This window comes from Capra hircus, chromosome 21 (genome assembly GCF_001704415.2).
Source record: "Capra hircus breed San Clemente chromosome 21, ASM170441v1, whole genome shotgun sequence".
Taxonomy (NCBI): Eukaryota; Metazoa; Chordata; class Mammalia; order Artiodactyla; family Bovidae; genus Capra; species Capra hircus.
The window spans coordinates 65,164,402-65,179,663 of record NC_030828.1 but is presented as its reverse complement, the minus strand read 5'-3'; the positions used below and the strand labels follow the sequence as shown (position 1 = coordinate 65,179,663).

At 44.8% G+C, this 15,262-nt stretch overlaps 1 long non-coding RNA gene and 1 other non-coding gene across 2 annotated transcripts; both read right to left on the bottom strand.

Moving 5' to 3' along the window:
* Positions 1,088–14,435, bottom strand: LOC106503398. Its single transcript, XR_001297069.2, has 7 exons — positions 14,381–14,435; positions 13,665–13,745; positions 8,799–8,931; positions 8,483–8,572; positions 5,643–5,782; positions 3,697–3,786; positions 1,088–3,207 (listed from the first exon to the last, which is right to left on the bottom strand). It is a non-coding gene; the product is annotated as an uncharacterized LOC106503398 (long non-coding RNA).
* On the bottom strand, positions 14,217–14,322 carry MIR3955 (microRNA 3955). The gene has a single exon (NR_129739.1). It is a non-coding gene; the product is annotated as a microRNA 3955 (primary transcript).

Sequence of the window (15,262 nt, the reverse complement as noted above, 5' to 3'; positions counted from 1 at the left end):
GATAGACTTTTTAGAAAATAAAATTTCCCATGAACAAAATGGAATGGTAAATAAAAAATCAGGGCGGAGGGGTAGGATATTGGTAATTTAGGATGGAAAAACAGTTACTATTCTTACTTTGAAAGGTATTAGCAAAATAAAAATAAAAGATACAGCAATAGAGAAAGATGGGTAAATGACTTTCAGTTCAGCATAGTGAGGAGCGTATAGATATCCACCAGCCTTTGCTCTTGAAACTGCGCTAACTGAAAGTGAAGAGATTTTGATCTTGAGCATGAGTACATAGGACAAACACAAGACAATAGGAGATTTGAACTGATTCAGCTGGGAACCCTGGACTGGCAGTGAGGAGAGCTGAAAGAAAGGCCAGTGTAGTCAACAGAACCCACAGAAGTCTCAGGAATCTCCAGGAAAGCCTGGGCCTAAGTAAGATCAATTGGCTAAAAGTCTGTTAAAGAAGAAGACACAGCCCCCAGTCTTCACCCATTAGGCAAAGCCTTCCCTAACCTGGAGAGAAGACTGAAAAGGCATTACATGCAGAGAGCAAGGCAGAGAGGACTGGAGCGGCTGGATGCATGCACAGCCGAGGGCCAGAGCCCTACATTCAGAAGAGAAAGAAGGCAGACTCTGTAAGCTGGATGTGCAGACCACTCAGTCTTCCTTCCCAGACCTCACCGAGCACCAGCAACTAGTAAAATTCTACATCAGAAACTCTTTGGATCATCCAATCAATCCAAAAGAAAAAGATAAAAATGCTAAAACCTGGGGTTCCACAATACAAAGACCAGTTAGCTCTCTCTACAGTAAACTCCACAGTTTACAAGACCCAACCACATACTGAGAGCTTCCAAATAGTTCTTTAGTTTCTCTGGATGTGTGCACTGTATATATATATATCATCCATATTTATATATCTATCTATACAACAAGAGAGTTGAAAAAACAACCTAAAATGAAAGTTAGACAATGACACACATTTGGAAGAAAAAAAAAAAAAAAAGCTTGGAGACTCTTTAAGAGAAAGACAATTTCCAAAAACTATTATTAATATTTTTAGAAATATCAAAGAAGCAATTGCATCCATGAAACAAAATTCAATAAAATAATATTTGGAGTGTAACAAAAGATTCTTGAAAATCAGAGATTGCAGAAATGAAAATAGATTAAAAGATGAAGACAGAGTAATTGCTCAGTAAGAGAACAAAGAGATTAAGATACGAAAATCAGAGGAAAAATACATGAAAAGCAGAGAACCTGTCAAAGAGATCCAACATACTAAGTTCAAGAGAAAACGGATGGGAGGCCATTGTCCAAGGAATTGAACCAGAAATGTCTACAACTGAAAGACATATGCTTTCAGATCAAAAGGGTCTGGCAAAAAGGATCAATGTAGACCACAGCAAAATACATACACATGAAATTCAAAACACAATGAGAAAAGACGAGAAGTTCCAGAAACGGAGGGTAACAGAAGATCACATACAAGGGATGGGAATCAGAAGTCTTCAGACTTCTGATCAATCAATATCACTGGAAGTTAGAAGACAACTGTTTATGCTTTTCAAATCTAAAGGGGAAAAAAGGCACCAACTAGAATTCTGTACCAAGCTAAACTATCAACATCAGTGTGGACTAGACATTACCCTTTTCTTATGTGAAAGATCTCCAAAAATTTACCTCCTATGGACCCTTTACCAGGAAACTGCTAGAGGATGCACTCTAGCTAAACAAGGGAGTAAACAAAAAATGAGAATAACACAGGATTTACAGAACTAGGGATCCGACCAAGGAGAATCCCCAGGAAGAAATGAGGAAGTGATTCCACTATAAGGGCAGAAAGCCCAAAGATGAACCAATCCTGAACAAAAGAGGGAAGGAGGCTCCAGGAAGAGATGTCTTCAAAACGATAAAACACATTAAATAAAAATGAAAAACACTAACTGTTTGGATGTCATGAAAGGCTGGAGATGAATTTGGGATACGTTCATTACTAACCAACCAAAGAGAGAAGGAAAAAAGAAAGACAAAACGAAAACAATTATCGACTCCAGAGAAAACAAAAGTTGCAAAAGAAAATAAACAATCACAGTGCTGTTGTGCTCTCCAGTATTTACCCTGTTGTAATATATAAAGACTGGATACTGATCAAACCAAACTGAGCTAAATATATTAAAAGAAGGGGACAGACAGGTATTCTTGTGTGTGTTGAGGCCAAAGGTGGAAGTTTTAAATCTTCATTTTCTGTGGTTGAAAAGTCAAGATAATGCCTAAGTCAAAAAAAAAAAATTTTCTTTCGAGAACTAGAAAAATCAGAATGTTACTTAGAAAACTTGTTGTAAATGTCAAAAGAACCATTTAAAAGAGTAAAACGCTGTAGCTCAGGTGGAGTAGGGTATGGAATTGGAGTGGAGAAAGATGCTTCTACATAATCTTGTAAAGCTATTCAACTCTTAAGATGAAGCATATGCGTGACTTTGACAAAAATAAAACTTAATGAAAGCTGAATAAAGCAAAGAAACTGAACTGGCAATTCAGCTACCGAGAACCAATAAAGATACAGGGCAAATGCTCTAATCACAGATAATAAAAGAACTGAAAATGAGAAGAATGAAATTTGACAAATTGATGAATGTTTAAAACCTTGATAATTCCCAGAGAAAGTCACTTGTTAAACCGATTCTGAGAATGTAAATTGGTATAACGTTCCAGGGGGACAATTTGGCCATAAAATGCTCACACCTTTTGACACGGCCAGTCCACTCTTATGAGCACAAATGTGAACATATGTGAAGATGAAAAAACAAAGCTGCTCACTCCAACTTTTATCATCCAACTTTTAAAAATCATGTAAATATCTGACAAGAGTGAGTCAATTAAATCAATTATGATATAGTCATTTGCTAGGATACTAGGTAGGAAAAAAATCATAAGATAAGAAATTACTTAATGGCATGGGAAATATTTAGGATGTCTACTTAGGTGAAAAATTAGGATGGCTATGATGAACCCAATTAAAAATGTGGGTATATATGTATACATACACAAACACACACACACACTCACTTTTGCAATTTACAGGTGAAACCAAAAGACCAGAAGCTGGTCTTCAAAACGCTGGCAGTGGTCATCTTTGAGTGATGAGACTAGGGGGAGTCCTGTTTTTCCTCTTGCTCTGTTCAGTGTTTTGCAATAAATGTGTCTGTTTTTCTAGAATTATCACATGTAATAAGATTTAGTTATCAGCTATCAGTTATCTTTTCCAGGAAAAATTCACATGACACCCCCTTCTTTATTCTCCACTACGGAAATGAAATTATCTGCATAATTTATAAAAGAGATTCAGTGTGGGGCAAGAGTGTGACAGTAACCCTGAGTCCTAAAGAGGACTCTGGTGTCCAGTCAGCTGCAAAGGGACCGATTGGGTGGGACCAGAGATGAAGGCCAGGTGTCCGGGCTGACCTCACCTCTTTGCCCTGGGTAACTTCTGAATGGCTTCACCCTCCACTGAGAGAAGCAGCTGCCAGAAATGGCCCCACTGCTACCTGCCACCGCTCCAGGTGGGCTTCTCTGGGACCTGCATGTATGCCCCAGCTCTCCTAGGATCCCCTCCAGGCTTTACCTTTTCTAGACCATGCCTGATCCTTAGTCACAGGCACACATGCCTCTTAGAGTGTAACCCAGAAAAGCAGAACTCACCCAGCGAAGGAAGGGATACACCGATCGGAATCACCCACGGGAAGTCCTGTGCTCCGCCAACCACACCTCCACGGGCTCCGTGCAAACAACCTTCCAAGACAAGAGGAGTGAGTCACAAAACCAAGTCCAACTGGGTGAGCACATGTCTGACCACAAACACAGTGTCCAGCCCAGAAGGGCTGTTGGACGGCAAGGCCAGCCCTGGGGACACGGAGCTGGAGCAGAGCCGCTCCCACCTTTGGGATGCTTCTAATCTAACGAGAAATGAACAGCTATGGCATGAAACTAGGGGTGCTGCATGGGTCTAGGTGCGAATGGGGGAAAGACGAGAAACTCAGGCTGGAACGCGGCAGAGGGGAGGATGGAGAGTTTCAGCCAGCCTGGATGTTCCTCAAGATAAACACAGGGCCCATGAGACTGGCTGAGCCAATCAGCGCCCTCAGCCTTCCACCCATCCAAGTAGCACTACTATTAGCATCACTGTCGTCGTCCTTATATCCAGGGACACACGGAATTGGACTGATGACAGCCTTCAATCCCAATACCAGCCATCACTGGTCTACAAATGGCTCTTTCAGTTTATCCTCTTTAGGCGACATTTTAAGAAGGTACTGCTCATTCATAAACCCATCAGAGCGTCAACCCAGAGACACTGTCGTTTGCATCCCCCAGGGCTGGGTGGCCATTCTGTGCAGCCCCAGGGTCACAGGGCTCCCCTGCAGCCCGGCCATTGGAGGTGGGCACCCCCCAGTCCTAGATTATGGGAGCTGTGCTCTGGCCTCCACCTCTCACCCTGATCAGTTCTCGCCTCGCCATTCCTGACCTGGGGACCAGGCTCAGCCTGGCTCTCCCTGCTGGGAAGGAGGCAGGCTGGTCTCAACAGTAGACCAGCCCCAACCGAGCTTCCCCCGGAGGTCCTGGCAGCCAGGGCTCAGGGGCAAGAGAGCACCAAGTGGGCTCTGGGGCAGGGGGCGAGCTCAGGCAGACCCAGGGTAGCCCTGCACCAGCTCCCCTGGTGGGCAGGGCCCTGTGATCCTTGCATTTTGAAATGAGCTGTTTGGGGCAACTGTTAGGAACAGGAAGAGCATTTTCTAGATGCTTCTCTACAGGGTTTTCATAACCCTTCTCTGCAGGTAACCAAAGTTACCGCACTAGTGGACCTGGCCAAGAGCCCTGGTTCAGTTCTTTCATCCCGACACGCAAACTGCAAACCATGCTGTGATGTTCTCAGGACCCAAACCCTGGCATGCATGGAGATACTGCCTCCAATCCCACAGGGGGAACAGCAGACACCAGGCTCCGTGCCCAGAGCACCTCCTCACTCCTCTCTCAGCAGAGGTGAGGGGACAGTCGGGGCCGCAGCTGGGATACATCTAAGCGGGCCCACCTTCCTCCCCTCCGGGCAGCCGCCAGCAGCTCACGCTGACTGACACTGGGGACGTCTCCCAGGGACGTGGCCCAGCCCCCACCAAGCTAACAGACGCCCATTGTATCATGTTGAAAAAAGACATGAGCTGGGAGATGCCTTAGATCTGCGGGAAAAGAAAATAAAACCTGGCCCCGAAATCACAAGTGAGGCTCAAGGACCTGAGAGGATCCATGCGATGGGACAGACTTTCTCTTGCCCCAGTGGGCGAAAGGGGGTGAGAGAGCGTGGTGTTGTCATCCTTGCTTCAGTCTGCAGACGGGGAAACTGAGGCCAGGCTAGGCAGCCTCTGGCTACAACTGCGAGACTCAGGTGACGAGAAGAATGCAACTCCCCTGAGAGGGTCCCTGGGAGAGACCAAGGTCCCCTGCGAGCCTGGGAGACCAGGGGAGGGAAGGCCAGTGGGGAGATTCCACACGGAAGGGAAAACCGACAGCACAGCTGAGGGATGGGAGAAGAACACCTGACACAGAGCACGCACGCTGCACCGGGCAGGGGGCTGCACGCACGGGCCACGTACTCCGGTCAGGGCACAGCTCTTCACACTTTCAAGATGCTGGCAGAATCAATGAATGAAATTTGACTTCCCTTTTACAGATGACGGGCATGGGACCTGGAGAGGCCTGGTGACGTCCCCAAAGGCACACCTTGTTGTCCTTCCTGGTAGAAAGAAAAAGAAGTCAGAAGGGAAAGAGACACAACAGAATCGCCTGTCCTCGGGGGTCCAGTCCGGGGCCAGCATCCTCTCAGCGAGGACTGTCGGCCCCTCAAGCACTCACACACGTGTCCCATTGATTTCACGACCCGCTCAAAGTCCCCTCTGGCATCTGGAGGGTCTGAGGCCTCCACCAAAAGCTTGAAAGAAGAGCTGATGAGGCTGACCCAGCCTGCTCCAGTTTCATCAAAGAAGCAAAACCAAACCGCAAAATTCTGTCTTACAAACCCTCAGCCTACTCAGTGACAGCTGAAGGTTTGTTTTCAATCTTCTCTTCCCTTCTTTGGGATGGAGGCCTCAGCGACCCCCACAAACCAGACTAAGTTCTGGCCGGTGGCCACTGGGTTTCAAATTTTGAAACGGGCCTTTTGCAAAATGTTCAGTTTCAAGCCCTTGGTCCAATTGCTTACATCCTGTCCAAACTTCCTGGGGGAGTGAGATTTATTTAAGAAAGGAATAAAATCCCCATGTTCAGCCCATTGAGTGAAAACACGTTCCATCCCAGGCAATTTCAAGGATTAAGGTTACATATCTCTTAATGAGTCGCAGGCAGAAGGCAAAGTGGAGCTGGCTAGAAGAGTAGGACCAGCCTCAGTCATGAGGAGGTGCCAGTCCTTGGTGCCAAGGACCCCGATTCCCTGCCAGGGAGGTAATCTGCCCCCAGCATGGCCTCACAATCATTCCTTTGTACATTAATCCATTCTTTCACTTCATCTGCATTCTTACTGATAGATGAACCCGACTGCATAGGTTTTGTGCTGGACAGTGGGGGGTCCCAGGCACCCAACACTGAGCACCCCCAGTTGGGAAGCTCAAGGCTGGCTGGGAAGGCACATGCCTAACCAGCAATGGCCTAGCAATAGGACAGGTTTCTGCACAGAAGTCACGTTCATGGCCATGGAAGAGCTCTCAGTGTGGCGGGGGAACTCATCCCACCTGGGGACATGGGACAAGTCCTCCAGTGATTGAGCACTGTGAGGAGAGGGCTAAAGGATGAGCTTGTGCAAAGGGATGGAGAAAGAGACACACGCAGACTCGGGCGTAAGGGGAGTGGTCTGCTGGGTGGTGCAGGAGGCCAGGGAGCATGTGGCGGGAGCTGTGGCTGGAGGACAACTCATGAGGATCCTCGAGCATGAAGCCAAGGAGCTTGGACATCACCCCGAGGCTCTGGGAACTCACGCAAGAGCTCTAAGGAGCGGGGGAATCTTCTCCAGGCATCCTAGAAAGACGCATAGGGAGGAGGAGCAAGAAGACCAATCAGAGGCATATGAGAGCCCAGTTAGCCTGGACCAATGTGGAGTGATGGGGATGAGAGGGGTGGACTCCCTGGGCTCCCTGGAGAGATGCTGAAGGTGGGAGGGACTGGAGTCCGAGGCAGAGTGAGGGAGGGGTCCGGAATGGTGAGTAAAACAACACCAGTGGTGCTATAGAACATTCTAGCAACGTTAGCTAGCAACAGCTGGTGTCCCAGGCAGCCATTTTGAGAAACTCAGTGGAATATGGTAGAGGAAAGAGAGAAGAGTCAAGACATGCTTCATGCTACCCTTGCCTTGCCATTTGGCAACGCATCTAAAAGAAGTACTTGAAAGCTGACGGGGCACATCAAAGCCTGACATGCAACAGAGCCTTCCGAAACAAGTAGGGTGCTTGCATGAAGGCAGCTGTGGCTGGCTGGTCACACCTGCCAGGAAATGACCGATCAACAGCTGCACTCCAAACTCCAAAGAACACTGGTCTCTCTCTCCTCCAAGGATGACCGAAGACCCTGCTGACCTGATTGATCCCAGGGAGCTGAGCCCTCGACCGGCTCTCTCCAAGGCTACAGCCTTGTCCTCCTGTCTCTCCCTGGACACGGGAGAGAAGCTCAGGGGGCTTCTCATGAGTCCAGATGGCAGGTTTACAAAGCCCTGGGCACCTGGGCTTTACAGCACTGCTCACACGTGTAATTAGGTAATTTTGAAAATCTATCTCCCACTCAAGACTGGACCCTCCACCAAGGCAGAGATGAGATGTGCCTTATTTCTCGCCGTCCAGCTTCTTGCACCACAGAAAGAGCCCAGTATTTTCTGAGTACATGAAAGAATGAATGATTCATTCACCAAGCACTTCTGGATGCCCAGACCTTCTTCTGGGTGAGTGTGACAGAGAAAGAAGACACCCAAACTCAAGAAGTCCAAAGCCCTTTGGGAGAAATTGGGAGTTCATAGTTGACGAGGCAATGTGAGCTCTGTCGGCAGTATGGACAAAGGATGAATGAGTGAGAAGGGGCAAGTTTGGACAAAGGGAAGTGGAAAGTGGAAAGTGGAAGGAGAGTGCAGAGAGCTGTGGGAGTGTGAGAGGCAGGGGACATCTGTGTTAAGCTGAGAGGTGAGCTCACCTCATTTACCCAGGAACTCTGGAGAAACGTGGGAACCTGGCTCCAGTACTTGCACACACTCGCCAGTCAGATCGAAGAGTCTAGCCCAAGGCCATCAGTGCTTATCGTCCTGCTCACGGTCAGCATTAGGAGGGTCCACCAGCTACCAATATGGTCTGAACTCCTCCACGGAGGGACTGGAGTTTAACCAGATGGGAAAGAGTTGACCCAGAAGACTCAAAATTAGAGGCCCAGATGCCCACGGTTAGGAAAGAAGATTCGATTCTACCTGTTCAGTCTGCAGTAGAAAGGTCAGTGGTTTGAGCCAACATCAAATCCTTGTGAGGGAGATGGCTATAGTCCAAGCCCGACGGCCAAGCTGCATGATCAAGTTCAAAGGAAGGATGCAGGATGAGGAGTGGGAGATGGAATCCAGGGTCAGGAGCCGGTCAAGACAAGAGAGGAAGAGGAGTGGTCAGTGTTAGATAAACCACGGATGCTGAACAAACAATTGCTGGAGGGAAGGAGCGGATGGGAGGGGTAGAGGGAGGGAGGGTGGATTTGGGGCAAATGCCCCATACGGTGAAAAAGTGCGGTCAACTCACGTTTCTTGTTGTCTGTGATGCTGCCTGAAAGGTGAGTAGTCTGGGCTCATCCTAACTGGCATTCTGTAAAAACTCAGTTGAACTCTTCGTTCTTCTGGGACAGGGCAATACGGGTACCGCATCCATTTGGGAGCTTTTAAATGAATGCAGGCGACACTATCTATTACAGCTCCTTAGTAATCTCAAAGGCATCTCTTCCCTCCCTGGCACCACATTATGTACAGGACAGGTATTATGTTAGGTAAGAAGAGCCTCATAAGCTTTTGTTAGATAAGGTTGGGCTTCCCAGGTGTCTGCTAGTGGTAAAGAATCTGCCTACCAATGCAGGAGACGCAAGACACTTGGGTTCAATTCCTGCATCAGGAAGATCCCCTGGAGGAGGGCATGGCAACCCACTCCAGTATTCTTGCCTGGAGCATCCCATGGACAGAGGAGCCTGGCAGGCTACAGTCCATGGGGCCACAAAGAGATGGACACAACTGTGTGACTGACCACACACACACACACAGACAAGGTTAATTCTCAGGACAATCCAGCCAGGGAGCTATCATTATCCTTATCTAAGAGGTGATGGGGAGGCTGGAGGTCCAGGGTGTTCCCCGTCTAACCCACTGTCCCGCAGCTGGAAAGCAGGAGGAAGCGGAGGAGCAGCCCCCCTCACTGGAGGCGCAAAAACAAGACTGTTATTTTCGACCTCTTGTCTTGGCAGAGGCAGGGGCAGCTTTCGGGAAGACCCAGGGCCTCCATTCTACCAGTCCAAGCCAACGTTGCCCAAGGACGGGCCGAGGTCCAGGGCAGTCGGAACTGCCAGGATCCTGTCTCACTGTCTGGCACTGGACGCAGGACGCTGGACTCGAGGGAGAATTTGCACGCGGGTGGGAGACTGCCGCGGACCATCTGACACACCGCCACCTCCCCGCAGAGCGGCTCCCGGCGGTTCTCAGCAGGGCCATCCCAGTTCCACAAAAGCACGTGTATTTTTAGCTCTTCGTTCATTCATTCAGCAGTAATTTACTGGGCGCCTCCTAGGCTCAGGCTGGGAAGGCCCTGCGGAGACAGAGAAGAACCTGACCCAGTTCTTGGCTGTCCAGGCAGGTCAGCTTGGTGGAGACATGTAAACAAATGCTTGTGAGCAGAGGATGATGGGTAGCGCCAGGTATTTAGCATGCGCCCTGAGGCTGGGGTGTGGCTGAGTGGTCAGGGAAGGAAGCCCAGTGGGACCTGCTCCACTGACTGCCGCACGCACGGGTCACTGACTTGCTCACTCATTTACGGATCGGTTCCCTTATTCTCTCTCCCATTCACAGAGCGCTCCGTTTATTCTTGGATGACATACTCAGTCACTGAGTCATTTACTCACTCAGTAATTACCCTTTCCCTCGATAACTAATACATGCATTCCCCCATCCGTTTGCCTATTCACTCCCTTGTTAATTTGTGCCATGCACTGATTTATGTACTCATTAGTTAAATTATTCAACTTTGTCCTATTTTGACTGACTTTACTCCCTCACTCATTTTTTGACTTATTCATCAATTAATTCATTTGGTTCCTCATCAACTCACTGGCTTATTCATCGCTTCCTTACTAACTTCTACTAAACCATTCATTGATAAACGCGTTCTGGAATCCGCTTATTAATTCACTCATCTTTCACTTACTGGAACAGAACACTGACCTACCAGTCTTTGGTCCATTCCCTCCTTGACCTGTTTGTCACTCACCATCCACCTCTTGACAATTTTACCTACACGGAGACTCATCCACTTAAGAATGTAACATACACATATTGATTCACTCAGTGCATTATTAATTTATTCCCTCATTCTTATACTCCACATTTTCACTCAATTTTCCATGCCTTTGTTTACTCAAAGACTCATTCATTCACTAACGCACAGCTTCATTCATTCATCATTTATACCATTTATTCAGGAATTCATGCAACAAATATATTAGAGTGCTCTACGTGCAGTGCAGACGAGGAGTGCAATTCCTAACATCCTGGGTCTTACAAACCAGAGATTCAGTCATTGCCTCAGGCATCTTCTGTTTTAGGAAGCATGTGATATGTACGTGAGGTCCTGTGCTTCTGGAAAACCCATGATTTGGCTTTATATTGAATTATTATACTTATCAGCTATCCCAGCTAACCCCAAAGAGTTACCTGCTGGCTGGAACTAGATCTGATTTAGATAAGAATGCCATGACTAATACGGAGCCTGACATGGATCTGGATCTGTATTTGCTGAGCTGAAATTATTACCCTAGAACTGGTTATTTTTGCACTCTCTCAGATACCAAGTGCCAGAAAAAATTTTTAAATGTGGGGTATAGGGACCTCCTGCCATCACCCCCTATCAGATCACTAATATTTACCTGGAGATAGGATAAAAAAACAATTCAAGTAATGAATTCTCGTCTCAGCATGCAAAATACCCAAATAATTTCAATGCAACACGCAGAGCAGGACTGCTCACTGGGGTGCCCCGTGCTTAGTGGCTGTGTCGTGGCCGACTCTTTGTGACTCTGGACTGAAGCCCACCAGGCTCCTCTGTCCATGGGATCCTCCAGGCAAGAATACTGGAGTGGGCTGCCATGCCCTCCTCCAGGGGATCTTCCCAACCTAGGGATCGAAGCCAGGTCCCCTGCATTGTAGGTGGATTCTTTACCATCTGAGCCACCAGGGAAGCCCAGGAATAGTGGAGTGAATAGCCTATCCCTCCTGCATTGCAGGTGGATTCTTCACCTGCTGAGTTACCCAGGAAGCCTGAACTACACACTATGTACTATTACAACATTTTAAAATGTATTACTTCATAAATTTCAGTAATGTAGAACTGTAATAATTGCAACCCTTGTTTCAAAATATATTTTCACCACTGGTCCTCTTCGTACTTAGCTTTTCATAGATTTAACTCACTAAAATACAAGAACGAAAACAACGACTATTTTAACTACTATGTCCTCAATATACACAGAATTAATATTGATAGATTAAATCTTCTTGGTTAAGTGGATCTCAGAGAAGCAAAACTGGGTCGACCACAATCCTTGTTTCACAAAATTTTATCATTGGAATATTCTTGGTCATTTTATATATGAATTTTATTCATTAATGTAGTCAGGTATGCATTTTCAAAAATAAAATCAATAGCAAAGAATCTGCTTCTAAACAAGAGGGAAGTAGGCATGTGCTGTATGAGGCAGGGAGCTCAAGCTCGCTGCTCTGTGACACCCTAGAGGGGTGGGATGGAGGGGGAGGCGGGTGGGAAGGCAAAGAGGAAGGGCATGTATGGCTGATTTGTGTTGACAAGTGGCAGAAACCAACATGATATTCTAAATCAATGATCCTCCAGTTAAAAGTGAATTGATAAAAAAATAAACAAGAGGGTAAGCTTTGACTATTAAGCCTCTCTGTGCACCCCTCAAAACAGAGTGGTACACAGTTGAATGAAACAAATCTTTGTTTCATGAATAATCATATCATTGGTCACTGGCCACTGTGATTTTACTAGCCTGTTTATCCTTAATTTGTTTAATTATTTAAAACCCAAGGAAAACACAACCAACCCAAGAATAATATCTTTGACTAAGTCTAGAATTCATCTATGCCCTTTTTACTTTAAGAGGTAGCATTAAATCTATTTTCTAATGACAATCTTTTTTTTTTTTCCTTTTTCAAAATGAATCAACCATGACATTTCTCAGACAAATTCTTATCCTTGGTGCCAGCATAATCTTTGATTTGTTTTATAATTGCATGAAACAATCTATTTTTAAAGAATATACTCATCATCTATAAACAAAATGACCAAACCAAGAATAAAAACTTAATCTCATACTTACTTTGATCTATATTCTCCTTGACCACATAGGTAACAGTTAAATAACAACTAATCATTAAATAATAACTAAAATAACCAAGGTGCAGCCATTCTGGGGCACAAAACAGATGAAAGAAAGAGTAATGTACACTGATCTTTGTCTCATATTTTACACTCATTCATTTAGGTAACCATTTCTTTAATCCTAATTTTTTTCTTTCATGAATCAAACCCACTTCAAACTAAGAGGAGGACATATATTTAGCTTAGCTGTGTCTCACACAAACCAGTAACAACTTAATGTGTGTCTTCTTAATGGACCAACGTACTTCAGACTGAGTGAGTGAAGTAATTATATTTCAGAACTGAAGTTTCAAACTGAACTGAAACTAATTTCAGAACTGAAGTAATTATATTCCTTGTTTTATAAATATCCTCAGAGTTGGTCTGTGTTTTGACCTCTATTTTCTTTTCAATATATTTATTGATCCATTCATTTATTTGCAGATAGTATAAAGCCAGTATCTATGAACTCTCTCAACCAGATTTTCAAACATCCTGAGATGATTCCCCCAAGAGTCATACACTGTCTTTTCACCATGGACCTCAGGGGTTCCAAACATGATTGATCATAATTTTCATTCAGATGCATTCCATTCACATCATTGGTCCAGGCGTGGTCCTTCAGCATTTAATTTGAACAGTTTTTAGATGTTACAATGAACAGCCATAAATCCTCTGTCCTAACTCAACAAATGGAGTACTGACTTCCTAAATGAGTAACAGCCTAGACCATCATCAAGAGAAGAATGGGACAAACATTAACAAGGGACATATCAGTTTTGAAATGAATGGGAAAGCTCCGTTTTGTTTTTTCTATCATTTGCGCTAAATTGTGTTAATCATAAACTTCAGCTCATAACACATTCTCATCATAGGTCTATGCATGGGATTTAATTTTAACTACATTTATTCTTTTTTAATGATACAGTGGAAACCCACAAACTAACCACCCAAACCAAGAGCTTTATTACTCACATGGTGTGCTCCTTCCCCAGAGGCATTAGGCAAAGCTCTTCAAGGGTGGAGAATAACTTAATGAGTTACAGTCGATCCATCCTGTGGAATGAAAAGATGTTGACAAATGAAAATGCCTGGATTCGGGTTTCAATTTAGTGAACACTAGGTAACCATGACAACGATTAATTGTAAACAATCATTTATACTACATTCTCATCTCTGGCTCTACGAATGAATGGACCTCCATTTTATTAATTAATGTATTCAGTTCATTTTAATAGCATAATAAGTACCCTTAAATGAACCACCCAACGTAAGAACTGTGAATCTTGCAGACAAGAGACTCTGGGCCCTTTACCGACATCGATAAGAGGTTAGAACTTCATTTTGCAGAAGATGCGTATTGTGTTGAATCAGATTCATCAGGGACCTCGGTTGACAACACAGTCTTATCATTGGTCCTTTTATTTCCTTCTTTGTTTATATCCTGTCTTTCCTCTTTTTCAACTGTTCGACTTGCAAAAACCAGGAGTCACTATCAGATAGGCAAGCCATCCGCATGGTGCTCTGGGTGAAAACAAATCTGCTTGCTCTATGATGGACTAAAATCCCACTACCCAAGGTATAAAGTAGTGAGAGGATCAGCCATCAAATGTATCCCACACTTTCAAACCATACACTGAATATCCTAAACACGTTCCCCCAAAGAAGACAAGAACTTGGCTATTACTCACCTTCAACCATGAAGGTCTTGATCATAACAGAATGATTAGTAGTTCATGTCCATTCTATGAAGGACAAAGAAAATAGAAAAAAAAGGGGGGGGGGTTGGGGTGGGGAAGGAGAAATGAATAGGCATTCTTTTATAAATTAAAATGTTAAATGAAATGACAGAATATCTCTTGTCCCCAAAAAGAGAAAAATGGAAAGGAAAAAAATTCTTTCCATTGACCCATGTTTTCCCCTTGATTGACTTGCTATTTAGGTTTTGACTAATTTATTTCATTATTTATTTCCATTTCTCTTAACAAACTAGAACTCACCACGGATCGAGAGCAAGAACACTGACTGTGACTCTTCTCTGCCTAAATGACCTTACCCCAAACAGGAAACTACTCTGGTTTCCTGGTCCAGTGGTTAAGACTGCACCTTTGAATGCAAGGGGTGTGCTTCTAGGATGATATTTTTAAATGTACAACTCAACAGTTGTATTGACTGGTTACAGCCTAATCCTAAATGTGTAATTCATTCTCAACTCTGGTCTTTTAAAATTTTGTGTCCAGATGTAGCCTTTTGTCCATTGTTCTATAATACAACAGACTGGTAGCCCAAGGATGGAAACTCTGTTTACCACTTATACAGGCCTACAGGCCTCTTCTCCAGAAATTACCTAGCCACGACATTTACCTATGAGGAGTCACTCTAGGGAGCACAATACAAATATTAAAAAGAATGAAACAGCCTAGATTTTGACTTTAACACACTAATGAATGCAGAGTGAGAAAGTTTAGCTTAATCTGAAAACTTAGGGTGTGCCACTTGCTCCAGTTGGCAGAAAGTTAACCCCCCTTTTAATCTAATTAGTTCAATGATAAATTTTTTAAACATTTTTTAAA